Source organism: Macaca thibetana, chromosome 1 (genome assembly GCF_024542745.1).
Source record: "Macaca thibetana thibetana isolate TM-01 chromosome 1, ASM2454274v1, whole genome shotgun sequence".
NCBI classification, from domain to species: Eukaryota; Metazoa; Chordata; class Mammalia; order Primates; family Cercopithecidae; genus Macaca; species Macaca thibetana.
Window position 1 is genome coordinate 158635155 of NC_065578.1, and position 12161 is coordinate 158647315.

Consider the following 12161-nt stretch of genomic DNA (forward strand, 5'->3'; position numbering starts at 1 on the left):
CCTGGCTAACATAATGAAACCGCGTCTCTACTGAAAATACAAAAATTAACGGGGCCTGGTGGCGTGTGCCTGTAACCCCAGCTACTATGGAGGCTGAGGCAGGATAATTGCTTGAATCCAGGAGGTGGAGGTTGCAGTGAGTGGAGATTGCACCACTGCACTCCAGCCTGGGTGACAGAGCGAGACTCCATCTCAAAAACAAACAAAAAACCAAACAAAAAATGAAGGATGTTACTTAAAAGATGTGTTGGTAACTGTGTTAATAAATAAATAAGAGGTAATCTTTTTCTTTTCTTTTTTGGGATGGAGTCTCCCTCAGTCATCCAGGCTGGAGTGCAATGGTGCAATCTTGGGTCACTGCAACCTCCGTCCCCCAGGATGAAGCCATTCTCCCGCCTCCACCTCCCAAGTAGCTGGGATTACAGGCACCTGCCATCATGCCTGGCTACTTTTTGTATTTTTGTAGAGACAGGGTTTCACCATGTTGGCCAGGCTATTCTTGAACTCCCTACCTCAGATGATCTATCTGCCTCAGCCTCCCAAAGTGCTGGGACTACAGGCGTGAGCCACCGCACCCAGCTGTCTTTATTCTTTTTATTTTTTTTGAGACTGAGTCTCACTCTGTCACCCAGGCTGGAGTGCAGTGGCACCATCCCAGCTCACTGCAACCTCTGCCTCCCAGGTTCAAGCGATTCCCCTACCTCAGCTTCCCGAGTAGCTGGGATTACCGGTGTGCACCACCACACCCAGCTAACTTTGTATATTTAATAGAGACGGGATTTCACCATGTTAGCCAGGCTGATCTCGAACTCCCGACCTCTGGTGATCTGCCCACCTCGGCCTCCCAAAGTGCTGGGATTACAGGCATGAGCCACCATGCCTGGCCTTATTCTTAAGATTAGTGGGCTAATGTCTATAAAAGTGCTTTGTAACTATAAATACCTATACAAATAAAAGCTATTATTTTTATTCTAATCATTAGTAGGGATAATCCAAAGCAGAATGCACATAAATGCAGTAGAGCACATTAAAAATGATAACAATGTTGAAAAGAGCAAAGTCACTTTCATTCATGGGGGATGTGCAGGTACTGTTCTTATATTAAAGCCATCACACATCCCCCATGAATAAAAGGGTGCGGAGGCTCACGCCTGTAATCCCAGCACTTTGGGAGGCCAGGGTGGGCAGATCACTTGAGTTCGAAATCAGCCTAGGCAACATGGTGAAACCCCATCTCTACCAAAAAGACAAAAAGTTAGCCAGGTGTGGTGGCAACCACGTCTGTAGTCTCAGCTTCTCAGGAGGCTAGGATGGGAGGATCGCTTGGGCCTGGGAGGTGGAAGTTGCAGTGAGCCAAGATCCTGCCACTGCACTCCAGTCTGGGTGACAGAGCAAGACCCTGTCTCAAAAAAAAAAAAAAAAAAAAAAGGAAAGAAGAATGACATGATCTGATCAGAGCTGCCCTGTAGGAAGATTATCCTGGCAGTGGAGGGCAGAAACTTTAGGGGGGTCAGCAAGGAAACAGACTAGTTAGTGGTCTGTCTCAATCATTCAGGTGAGAAAAAGGAATCATAATTTTTTTTAGTGCCCAATAAAATAATTTTTCAGGTAAGAGAATAATCATTGAGGTAAAAGAAAGGAATAACAAAATTTTTGGTGCCCAATATATGCTTTTTATAGGTTATTTCACTTTTTTTTTTTTTTTTTTTTTTTTTTGAGACGGAGTCTCGCTCTGCCGCCCAGGCTGGAGTGCAGTGGCCGGATCTCAGCTCACTGCAAGCTCCGCCTCCCGGGTTCACGCCATTCTCCTGCCTCAGCCTCCCGAGTAGCTGGGACTATAGGCGCCCGCCACCGCGCCCGGCTAGTTTTTTGTATTTTTTAGTAGAGACGGGGTTTCACCGTGTTAGCCAGGATGGTCTTGATCTCCTGACCTTGTGATCCGCCTGTCTCGGCCTCCCAAAGTGCTGGGATTACAGGGTTGAGCCACCGCGCCCGGCTAGGTTATTTCACTTAATGAAAGTCATCAGAGGCTTGGAAAGGAATGGACCAATTTAAGAGAGATTAGATCAGGAAGGCTGGGGGATTTCCTCTCCTGAAGGATTTTAAGAGTGGGAGAGATAGTTGGGTACAATGGCTTTACCTCTGTAATTCCAGCCACTTGTGAAACTGGAGTGGGAGGATTGCTTGAGACTGGGAGGTCAAGGCTGCAGTGATCCGTGATCACACCACTTCACTCCAACCTGGATGGCAGAGTGAGACCTTGTCTCTTAAAATTAAAAAAAAAAAAAGAGACTGGTTATGGCTCAGCCTGGGAAGAGCACTTGAGAGGAAGTCTAAGGACCTGAACTCCCACTTCTGATCTCACCTCTATCACTGACGAGCTGTATGACTTCACACAATCCCCGTTGCTCATTGGTTCTCTCCTCTACCAAACCGTGGGGTGTGTTTGTTCGCTTTGCTTGTTTATTTATTTTTATGTTTATTTTTTTGAGTGGCCTGGGAGAGTGAAATGTCCTGGGATGGGGGTGTGGAGAGCATAGAGGTGTTCCAGAATAATCACCAACATCAGCTTAAACACTTAATCAAATGTGATGTGCCTGGGTTTCCACAACAGGATGGGAAAAAGACTATGAAGTTTGGGGTCACACACATTTCAGTTTAACTCTTGATTCTATCATTTACAAGTTGTGTGACCTTTGGGCCAATTATTACATCCCTTTCCTGTTTTCTACTTTCCTCTTCCATAAAAGAAGGATAATAACATCCACATTTGAGGATTGTTGTGAGGACTAAATAGGACAGTACCTGGTACAAAATACCAGAGGGGGGAAAAAAGGTATGTTTCCTTCCTTCTATTTCTGTGATGCTCATATGCAGGTAGTCTTCCCTCCTGTCTCCCCACTTCTCTGCCTCCCTTCTCTTTCCCTTTCACCAGCACAAAGTATAATTCCCTCACTCCTGTTGCGACAGTACTAGTTTCACAGACCTTGAAATGGCACCTACACAGGAAAGGTGTTTTGACACAGTTCCTGCAGATTGTTGGCACAGGATGCTTGCACAGTCACACCCTGGCCGCTCATCCAGCCGAAGCAGTCAGTGAATATCTGCTGGGAATGACTTCTGACTGTTGCTACCCTGGGAGACCCTGGGCGAGGGTCACATGGGCAAGGAGCTGGTGGAATGTGAGTGTGCTATACTGTGCCGGGTCATTCACCCTTCTGCTGAGCGTCCCCTTTGCTTAGTGTAGACTTAGGTTCTGTCTTAGGGAGATCTGTCTCCCTTGGGACCTTCCTGTGCAAACTGGGGGATAAGAGATCGGAGAAAGGCATCAGGGCATGTACAAAACAATATCAAAACTAATTGATACGATTCTTTGCTCTGTACTTCTCTGCCTCGCTAAAGTCACTTTATTTTTTCAAAATCTCCATGACCCATAACCACTCCATGCACAGAGATGCAAAAATAGTCAGTTAATGTCTAAGGCAAAAGTGTTGCTCTTGTTCCCCAGGCGACAGGGCCACCATTTTTATCAGTGTGAAACACGGAGTATTAGGGTATTAAGGAGACACTGAGAATAAAAGTAGGGAGATACTGGAAGGCTTGACCAGGGAGGGCTTCTGAAGATCTTTTTTTTTTTTTTTTTTTTGAGACAGGGTCTCCCTCTGTCACCCAGGCTGGAGTGCAGTGTCTCAATCATGGCTCAGTTGATCCTCCTATTTCAGCCTCCCAAGTAGCTGGGACTACTGGGACATGCCACTACACCCAGCTAATTTTTGTGTTTTTTGTAAAGGTGGAGTCTCACTGTGTTTCCCAGGCTGGCCTCAAACTTCTGGGCTCAAGCGATCATCCTGCTTCAGCCTCCCAAAATTCTGGGATTGCAGGTGTGAGCCACTGTGCCTGGCCTTTCTGAGGATCTTGAATTCGGATGGAAGCAGAAGAGAGAGAAAGCAGGAGGAAGAGAAAGGCACCCCCAATGGTTACCACCCCCATGGTAACCATGGCTTTGAGGCCCTAAGAGTTAGGTACAAATGGGAAATAGGGGATGGGGAGTCCATACCAGGCTGTATGTGCAGGTGACCAGGGCTAAGGGGAAAGTGCTGCAACATGTCTAGGGTGACCAGGCTGACATGGGCAGTCCTGCTGGGATCCCCTGTGGTCTGGCACCATCAGGACCACTGCCTTCTTCCCATTCCCCCCATCTAGGTATCCTTCCTGTGGTTTGAGGATTCTGGGACACCACAGGCTATCTTGGAGAGTATCTTGTTTCTCAGTTTTTTTTTTTTTTTTTAAGAAGGAGTGCAGTGCAGTGGCACAATTTCGGCTCACTGCAGCCTCTGCTTCCCGGGTTCAAGCAACTCTCCTGCCTCAGCCTCCCAAGTAGCTGGGGTTACAGGCACCTGCCACCACAACCAGCTAATTTTTGTATTTTTGGTGGAAATGGGGTTTCACCATGTTGCCCAGGCTGGTCTCGAACTCCTGACCTCAATCTGCCCGCCTCGGCCTCCCAAAGTGCTGGGATTACAGGCATGAGCCACCACGCCCAGCCTTCAGTTCTCTTTTAAGGCCTTGTACCCTGAGTAGGGTTTCCCCTTTGACCTGGCTAAAGTAGAATCCTTGGTCTCCCCGCTGGGTTCAGTGTCCCTGACTGACCCTGGAGCAGGATATCCTTTTGGCCTGCTACCAGGAAGAATGGAGGCTCCCAGCTTGGGAACTGCATGGCTATAGGCAGAGGACCATGGCCACCTGGATCAACCTGGGCTAAGAATAGCCAAGGCCAAGGGTTGGAGGGGTCATTGCCTTAAAGGGGCAGCATTGTGGGGACTGTACTCTAGAGGGGCAAGAGGTTCCTAGACTCAGGAGCTGAGACCAGGGGGAGGCCATGGACCCATGGGGCCAAACACTAGAGAGCACCCCGTCTTTTCATGGCTCATTCCTCCCTGGGAAAATAGAAGTCTTACCATTTCCAGGGCCTGTCGGGTTGGGCGCTCTCCTCCTCAGACTCTGCTTTTTAATGCAAATGTCCCTGGGAAGAACTAACACCTTGGCCTCTCACACCCCTGTGTAAATGAGTATCAGATGTTTAGGGGTGTTTCATTTTTCTGCTTTTCTCTGGATTGAAAGACTGGAACTGCTTGAAAGCCGGTGTCCCTTTCCTTTCCTACCCTGGTCTGTGGGGACCCCAGGGCTTCTTTACACCTTCCTGATTTAGGGAATGACCAGCCACCCTTGGGGAGCCTGCCAGCAGGCCTGGGGGCATTTGGGAGAGGGCTCTTGTGAAGCTCTTCTGCCTGGGGCTCCTTCCATGGCATTCTCTTTGCCTGGGTGCCCCCAGCCTGCTGGAATGCAGAGAAGGAAGAGCCTGCTTGGGGAAGGGCCGGAGCTGCCCCCTGGTGCTGAGAGGGCCTGTTTTCCTTTTTCTTCTGGGTTTAACCTTTTTTCTCAGACTTCTTTGCCAGTGACACTAAGAATGTGACCTCGGCGCGGTGGCTCACGCCTGTAATCCCAGCACTTTGGGAGGCCCAGGCGGGTGGATCACGAGGTCAGGAGATCGAGACCATCCAGTCTAACATGGTGAAACCCCGTGTCTACTAAAAATACAAAAAATCACGCCACTGCACTCCAGCCTGGGCGACAGAGCGAGACTCCGTCTCCAAAAAAAAGAAAAAAGAGTGTGATCTTATGGGTCTAGGCCAGCTTCCTCTCTTTTCTTCTCCTGGGAGAGCTGGTGAGGGAGTGAGTGAGCAGGAGGTTGTGTGTGGGGGGAGAGTAGGGGGTATGTATGGGGAGGGTGTGAGGGGTATGGGATAAGCATGGGAGGTGTGCAGTGTGTATGTAGTGGGGAGACGTAGATATGTGTGTGGGGTGCAGGGGGAAAAGTGTGAGGAGGGGTTGGGGGTTATACACGGTTTGTGTGATCCCTATGGCTTCAGGTCCCTGAGAGTGACTGTAATCTATTAGGGATTGCCTTGATATTTGAAGAGTTAGCATTACCTGAAGATATCCTGCTTTATCATTAGACTCTGAGTCTAGCTTGCTGGTTGAGGAACACCATGATGGCACAGGGATAGTGGGCCGGGCTGTGGGCACGTGGTGAAGAGCCTTCCTATCCCAAGGGAGGAAAGAAGCGTGGCGTGGGGGCTGGTCGGCGCCTTAGCTGGTTCCCATGGATGGCTGGCTCTGCCTTTTTCTGCTTGACTTCCTTTGGCCCTCCTCAGAGCTGAGCAGGTGGCTGTCAGCTGCCGGCAGCCCCCCACCCACACAGCCTGGCCCTGCCCATTGGCTCCTGCACCCAGGCTTACAGGCAGTCACCCCCGTCCTCCCTACAGACAGCACCACCACCTGGGAGCTGCTGGCCCTGCCTCCTCTACTCTTATGTGTGTGATCCTTCTGGGTACTGGGGCTCTGGCATATCTGTGCTGAGTGTATACTTGCAGGGGAGAGCACAAGGCTGGGGCCAAGAGTGTTTCTGAGTATTCCCACCATGCTAGCCTCCCTTCATCGGGTCTACAATCTTTTCGTGACTCTGGAGCAGCTCCAGTGGGAGACACAGTACAAAGCCACTTAGCCTTAGTGGTCCTCCCTCTCATCGGGGACAGAAAGGAGGACCCTGTCATCAAGACGTGAGAGAGCATTTTGGACGTCTGAGAAAGGTGCGACCAGAAAGCACCCTAACAATTATTATAATTGAATGAATTAGAGACACTCGCTCAAAAAGAAAGTGTCAGCCCCCAGGAAGGATGTCTTCCTTCTGGAGGATGGTCTCACTGACATTATTCAGTGCCCTCTGGTCAGTCCGGTGCCTCTGCAGTTACCCCAACATACATCCTCATCCCCTTGCAGTGGGACTGGGCCCTCATTTGAAGCATGCCTCCGCACTGCCTCCTTGCTCCTTGCAGACCCAATTGGGTTAGCCCGGCCCCACCGAGCCCAGTGCAGAGGACTTGGGGAGGCAGCTCCTCTGTCATGGCCTCTCCTGTCCTCTCTCTGATGAGCCCTCCGGCAGAGCAGAGCCTTGTTGGTATGTTGTTTCCTCACTTTGGTGCCCTGGCTGGATGGGAACAGCTGGGACTTGCTCTATGGACTCTGCTGAACAGGCTGGCATCCTCCAGGGACTTTTCCCCACCCACACAGGAACGAATCCTGCAGAACTGGATTCCCAAGGGCATGAGCTAAGGAAGCTGAACTGAGGTTGGAGGTGACAGTGGTGACAATCTGGGCCTTGCAGGAGACCTCAGTTTATAGGAAGCAAATGCTGTGTTGAGGCAAAGCTGAGAAAGGTGGTAGATAGGGAAGGCCAGGCCTAAAGAGAGCTACTGTGTCTTCGTCTCCAACTCCACCCATTTTCTGTGTCCTCTTTCAGAGGAGCTTCTTTTCTACTTCGCAGCATCTACAGTATTTTCAGAGCATTTAGGGTTTCCTAGGTGTTGCTTTTTGGAAATTCTGTGGCTGTTTTTCTGATACGGGATGGGCTGCTGTGAAAGTTGTGTGTAAAGAAGTTCCCTCAGTGGTCTCCTCAGCTGGAAGCCAAGGTTGGTCAGGGGAGGTCATCCTAGGACCTTTCCTGTCCCCCTACCTTTCTCCGGAAGGCCAAGAAAGCTGGAGGAGTCCCTCATAACTACTATGCCCTTAGAGGGAACCTGGGGTGAACTGGATGGGAAGGATTGGTTCTTGGGTGAGGGAAGAGGGGAGGAGGAAGCAGGAAGTAGGAACCAGACAGAGATGTGGCTGCTCTGGCTCCTGGGATGATTCCTGGGTTAGAAATACACATACTGCCAAGGCTTTTCTTCCGTCTTTGCCAAATGTTCCATTCAGTTGATTGCCAGCTTCTGGTCCCTGGCCCTGCAATCAAAATTGCCAGCTCTAGAGGAAGGAAAGTTTTTAGAGGAGCCACAAGCTGCCTCACCTCTTCCATCCTGGTCTCTCCTCATACGCAGAGCCCACAGTCTACAGGGTATGTGGCAGGAGCTATGATCTCCAAGGATTCTATGTGTGTGCATGAGGCCAAATGGTTTCTGAGCTAGAATTGGGGTCTCTGAATTGGAGTCAGCAGTGCATGCAGACCTGATTTTATGTAGCTGTGACCCACAGGCTCCAAGCTCCTGTCCCTCTGCTTGTCTAGGACCCAGAAGGACTTTCACTAAACTCTTTTGTGCACTTTGGCTTCAAATTAATGGAGAGTCCAGGGTATGGTATGCCCAGGGAGTAGAAGGATGGAGAGTAAGTCCTGGTAGGAAATGCCAGACTGTGTGGGGCTGCTTTAGTTTAGCTATAGAGGTCACTAGAGAGGGGATGTATAAGTGGGAAGAAAACACAAACTGTTATTTTCTGTCTTCTCACATTTGAAACTAAATGAGAGGTACTCAGAGGGCACGCACTCTAGAGCAGAGAAATACCTTATTGGTGCATGTGATTCCATAATAGACCTGCCATCAAAGAAGCTTATAGAGCTGTAGACAACCTGTGGGTTTTCCATAAAGAAACAGGGATCAGATGCACATCTGTTGGAGGCTGGGAGCTGGCCTGCTTGACCTTAATACATCTCCCTGCTGGAGGAGTCGGATTCCTGGCAGAGTGTGTTGATGTTCCCTGTTAGAGCCGGGCTGTGGGAGGGGCAGGTGGAGCCAGTGGCACGTGTGTGGAGTGAGATGCAGGGCAGCGTCCCCGGCTGCAAAGCCAGTGGGATTGGGGGTATGGGTGAGTGTGGGTGCTGGAGGATGGACAGAAGTGGAGGTCCTCTCTGAAGAGAAAAACCTGGACACCAAAGGGTTTAAGTCCTTATGGCTTCTGACTCCCTGACCCTACCTGCCCTTAGGGGAGGTGCTGAGGGTCCCTTCCTGGGGAAGTCCTAGAGCTTACTCTCTTCCCTTAGTAAAATCTACTGAAAATCAGGATGCCCAAGACTGGGGGCTTGAAACCCTGCATATTCTTCACCACCTTGCTTGAGAGCTTTCTATTTTCCCTGCCCACTGAAGATGGTCCAAGAAATGCAGTACCTTCTTACTTCCTACTTTACACCCCAAGAGGGGATTGGATTCTTTATGTATGTGTCTGCCACCTTTGCTAGATTGTAAGCTCCCTGGAATTGTGCCATAGTCATCTGAATACTTCTAGTCTTTAGATATGTATGTGCCTAGTATGTAGCTGGTACTCAACACCCATTGGGATCCAATCTATGGCTCAGGGTATGGGGAAGTGATGACCCAGACCCCTCTAGATTCTCCCAGTCCCAAGCAGAACCATTCTGTTAGGGTGCCTTCCAGCAAGACAGCAGGAACCCTCACCACCCACTGGCTCCAGTGGTGGCCCCTGGGCTCCTCCCACTCTGGCACAGGGACTAAACAGAGCCAGCTCCACTGGAGGGAGTGCCCTCTCCTTTCTTTCCACCCTTTGACTCTGAACCATTGTGTCACTCTGTCCTGACCCCATTTCCTCCGTGGCCAGCCCTCAGCCATCTGTGGGCAGCTGTGAGACTGAGTTTGGTGCCTGGTGCAACTCAGACCCTGGCACCGACCTGCTTGGCCATAGGCATATCCTCTTGTTTCATCAGCTGACTGGTGCTTTTTGGGGTGCCTCTACCCAGGTCCTCTTGTCTTCCTGAGAGTTCTGAAACCCTCTTCTGTGGGGTCAAATGTGGCTGCACATTCGAATCACTTTAGGGGCTTTTGAAGCATCCAGCATCCAGGCACTCACCCTACTGAGTCAGAACCTCCAGAGGAGAGGCCGGGAATGTGTATATTTTTAAAGCTTCCCAGATGACAGACAATTGCAGTCACTCAAATGTGCAGTGTGCATTAGATGATATTATTGTTGTCAACGTTAAGTTTTGTGGGTGTGCTCATGGCATTGTGTTTACATAGGAGAATGCCCTTGCTCTCAGAGATTCAGACTGAAGTTTTTAGAGGCAAAGTGTTTCTTACACACACTTTGCAAAGGGCATCTTACTTTCAAATGGTAAAGTAGAACAAGAAAGAGAGCAAATGTGGGGAAATGTTAACAGTTATTGCAGGCAGGTGGTGAAAGAAAACTGGCTGTAACAGACCTTCTGGACGATTTCCATCTGTTTTCTAGGAGGTGGACATTAGGAGAGAACGCAGCCTGAACCACCAAGGTGTATAACTCCAGGAAGCACCATTCACATGGTTTTATTTTTTGTGGTCAGGGGTTGTCATTCACACAGAATACAATGTGTGGGGTGCCCCCTGGAGTTGTGTGACATTGTGGCACTGGCCCCAGCCATCTCTCCCTGGATGGGCTGCAGAGTAGCAGAGATGCAGGCCCTGATCTACCCTTCCTCTTTCAAGGGACCGATGTGGCGATTTGTTTTTATACAGAATCCCTAGTAGCCCTTGAAGACTAAGGGAATAGAGCACTCTTTATTTTTATTTTATTTATTTTATTTGAGACAGGGTCTCTGTCACTCAGACTGGAGTGCGATGGCATGATCATGGCTCACTGTAGCCTCAAACTCCCAGGCTCAAGCAATCCATCCACTTCACCCTTCCAAGTAGCTGGGACTACAGGTGCATGCCACCGCACCCAGCTAATTTTTTCCCCCCAAAGGATGGTCTTGAACCCTGGGCTCAAGCAATCCTCCCACCTCAGCTTCCCAAAGTGTTGGGATTACAGACATGAGCCACCACGCCTGGCCCTAGAGCAATTTCTAATGTAGAACCTGACAGAGAGAGAACCGAATTGGGGAAGGGGGGAGGCAGGAAACATGAAACCCTGATTCCTAAAATACTTTCTGCGTGTCCTCTAGTCCTGGAAAATGAAATCTAGGGCTTGAATTTTTAGAGGAAGCCAGCTCGCTGTGTTTCAAGGTCGTTGGGACTGGTTGCTCCTGCCTTTCCGTCTCTGGAGTTCCCTTGTGTCTGGCTGCTGCTCTCTGAACCTTCACTTCACCTTGGGGGTGGCCCTCCTGGTCCTGTGAGGGATGCTGTTTGTCCTGTTTCCTCACTGCCACCTCTCAGCATCATAGTGAGCTGAGTGCTGAGCCTTTGGGAGGAGCATTGCCAGTGTGGCCCCGGGCGTGAGATCTGTCAGAGAGCTGGGCTTCCTTCCCTGTGTGGCTGAGACAGTCTAGTGGCGGCCTGTCCCAGAGCCAGGAGGATGGTGGTTAGAGACGGGTAGCTCGCCTTTCCTCCGTCTGAATTCCAGTCTGGGAAGAGCTTCAGGAACAGCGCCTGCTTGAATCACCCTGGGATCACCCTTTCCTTCTCTTTCCTGTAACTTTGGAGTCCTCTCAGAGATTTGACCTAAGGAACTGGTACGTTGGAATCAAGGAATCTCAGAGCTGGAAGGCCCTGTGTGTGGTTTTCTTGTCATCCTTGCACCTGTCTTACAGATGCCAATCCAACCTGGTTAGTTCCAAAACCCAGTCCTGTGTTTGAAGGATACTAAGGAGCACACCCGTTACATCCTGACCACCCATCTCCATGTCTGAAAATTCCCCACCTCCCAGAAGGTTCTGCCCTGATGTTCCAGTTCAAGCTCGGTGGAAATGATGGGAATTTGGAACTTGAGGAACATAGTAGGGGTGATAGATCCATAAGCATGTAATTTTGAACAAAATGTCTTAAGCCTGTGTTTGAAATATACACTGGTTGCTATTGGGAGCCAATAGCAACTAGCAATTTGGAACAACTTGAACCAAATCACGGAGGTATCACAGACATGGTCATGAATGGTTGGAGATGAGAGGGAGAGCAGAGCAGGAGAGAGTCTTATGAGAAACCAGAGAGCCTTTGAAGGATCTTAAGCAGGAAGCGAGGTGATGAGATTTACATTTTAGGAAGAGCCCTCAGGATGTTCTGTGAAAAAGCCTTGAAGAGGCCAAGGTTAGTAGGGGGAAGGACTATTAGGAGGCCATTGTATTAGCCCAAATGAGAGAAGATAAGGGCCTGAATTAGGGCAACCACAGTTAGGATAGAAGGAAAGATTAGCTTTGGGAAGTATTAAGGAGGAAAAGGTGGCATGCCTTGGCAATTGGAGAGAGGAGTGAAAGGAAGGGGGACTCTAGGATGACTGCAGGATTTCGGCTTCGGGGACTGGGTGGTGCCATTCACCACAATGGGGAACCAGAAGCAAGGAGCAGATTGTGGGGAGGAAAGAAGATGATAGTTGAGTTTTGGACATTTGGATTTTGAGATATGAGTGGGCAT

At 49.7% G+C, this 12161-nt stretch overlaps 1 protein-coding gene across 5 annotated transcripts in view; it reads left to right on the forward strand.

Annotated features, from left to right (window-relative positions):
- PIK3C2B (phosphatidylinositol-4-phosphate 3-kinase catalytic subunit type 2 beta) overlaps positions 1–12161 on the forward strand; it is a 71159-nt gene that overhangs the window by 7831 nt on the left and 51167 nt on the right. Inside the window, exon 1 of one of the 5 annotated variants that reach the window (XM_050762222.1) lies at positions 5913–11266. The exons of the other annotated variants lie outside the window; for them this stretch is intronic. The gene's annotated coding sequence lies outside the window, so the exon portion shown is untranslated. Of the gene's footprint in view, positions 1–5912; positions 11267–12161 lie in introns of those variants that run through there. 5 annotated transcript variants of the gene reach the window in all.